This window comes from Pinus tabuliformis, chromosome 8 (genome assembly GCF_031772625.1).
Source record: "Pinus tabuliformis cultivar Carrire ecotype Pingquan chromosome 8, CPIR1, whole genome shotgun sequence".
NCBI classification, from domain to species: Eukaryota; Viridiplantae; Streptophyta; class Pinopsida; order Pinales; family Pinaceae; genus Pinus; species Pinus tabuliformis.
In genome coordinates, this window is record NC_142294.1 from 1,120,876,990 (window position 1) to 1,120,879,288 (window position 2,299).

Sequence of the window (2,299 nt, forward strand, 5' to 3'; positions counted from 1 at the left end):
GAAAGCTCAAACAACAAGTGGTTTTTCTGAAAATAAATATACCACTTTGTAGTTAGGAATGGAAGATGTTCCATGGTCAGATGGCACAATTGGCAAAACATATTGCAAATAATCCAAAGAACAAATTATCAATCACAGATAAATGCGGTAAAAGATTCCAATTTGCCACTGGTAACCAGCATACTCGCAAGTACGTTGGAGGAAAATTCAAATTTATGGGCTAACTTAGTGCATCATTTTAAGACTGCTGTCTGCTAATGCAAATAGATAAGCAAAATCACAAAATACTGTTCTAAACCTATGACATGAAGCATCAAATTTAAGAACAATAGTTTAGTTAGAGCACCAATATTTTTGACCAATGTAAAATGATAAACAAATTCAGGAAATACTTTTCTAATCCTATGAAATGAAGCATCAAATTTAAGTGAAAGAGATTGGTTTGAGCAACAATATTTTTGACCAGTGTAAAATGATAATCAATTTAAATATATTTGATACATCCAATACCAGATGTTTCTACTGAAATGGAACAAGCTTAATTGATAAACATTTAAACAGCAGATAGTAGAACAAGATGGCAAATGTTGCGTTTAAAGGGCAAAAACATCACAAAGAAACGTCCGACAACTCTGCCTCTGAAATTGAATAATAACTGGATAGAAAAATTTGTCATTTGCTAATTTCAAACAACTTTTTCAACATTTGCAGGCTTTTCATAGAAACTGTATACGTCGTTCAATGTAAGATATTGTAGAAAGGAAACACTTGGTCTCATGCCAAATAGGTACAGTGACCCAAAGCCCCATATGGCCTAAACGATTTGAATTTAGTCAAACAATTACCTGCTAACTCGATACAAATGCATGCAATATTTATATTGCATTTATTTCTAGCTGATTACAGAAAGCTACCCGGACACCGACAGTCATCACGACAACCCAAAAATTTCTCACTTGGTATTGACCCTAACACCTTCCGCCCCAGCAATGATTACAGCCGTGGCCATATCCAAGAAGAGCCCGTGCTCGACCACGCCTTCGAAAGCCAGCATGGCTTTAGCCGCGGCCCTCGAATCTTTGATCGGAGTCTTGAAATACAAATCCACGATGTAATTGGCGTTATCCGTAACGTACGACTTGTCACCGTCCATCCTGAGCTTCTCCTCGTAGCCCTCGGCCTGAAAGAGGGATTGCAGCCTCGAAGCATTGTACTTCCAATAGAAGGGCACCACCTCCACAGGCATTGCCAGGCCGCTGCCGCCGAGGCCACTGACGAGCTTCGATTCGTCGACGATGACCACGAACTTTGCGGAGGCAGCCTCCACCATCTTCTCTCGGAGCAACGCGCCACCGCGGCCCTTGACGAGGTTGAGCTCCGGGTCGACCTCGTCGGCGCCATCGATGGCAAGGTCAATGTTGGGGTGATCATCAAGCACCGAGAGGGGGATGCCTAGAGACGCGGCCTGCTCGGCAGTGCGCTTGGAGGTGGGGACGCCCACGATGTCTTTCAGCTCCCCGGCCTTCATAAGCTCCCCGATTCTAGCCACGGCAAAGGCAGCGGTGGAGCCGGTGCCCAATCCCAGCACCATGCCGCTCTCCACATATTCCACGGCTTTCTCTGCAGCCAATTTTTTCAACTGATCCTACGTCAGGACGCCGGTCGACGAGGACATGGCTCTCACTGATAATCTGGCAGTGTTTAGGTTCCTGTTATGGTTGAAGTGAAGGTGGGTATTGGAATTCAAGGGCTTCCAATTATTCAATTCTAAGGAGGAGGACAACGAGGGTAACGTACAAAAAGCAGCTCCTGTTGCGATCGCCATGGACATGGAACCCTGAGACTATGGACACAACTTCAACTATGTCGATTGCTGCAGGGCCTGGATAATGCTCGTCGATTCCTCTGGCCTTTTTTTATTTAAGTGGTTGACTGCACCATCTCAGATTCGATCTTTGATATCACAAATGGATATCATTCTGCATGAAGGACGAAGACCATAATAGAAATACCTATGAAGGATGAAGACCGTAACAGAAATTCCTACCATTTCGTCCGAAGGATGATGAAGAGCATGACGAGACAGGGTGATAAAGACTATGACGACGGGTGGCGCTAAAAACCTGAAAATGCGTTAAAGCAGACTGGTCGCGCTAAAAAACTGTGCACAAATGTCAGACGGAGATCAAAAGCGTAGACGGTCCAGGTGTCAACGTGAGATTGAAAAAGACGACGAAAGTCTCTTTCAATAGGAAAGGCCTATCGGCCTAAACATATTCATTATATAAAATAATGTTTT

At 43.8% G+C, this 2,299-nt stretch overlaps 1 pseudogene; it reads right to left on the bottom strand.

The window, feature by feature from the left end:
* Positions 1 to 725: 725 nt before the first annotated feature.
* On the bottom strand, positions 726 to 1,831 carry LOC149239268 (putative ribose-5-phosphate isomerase 3, chloroplastic pseudogene; annotated as a pseudogene).
* Positions 1,832 to 2,299: the final 468 nt, after the last annotated feature.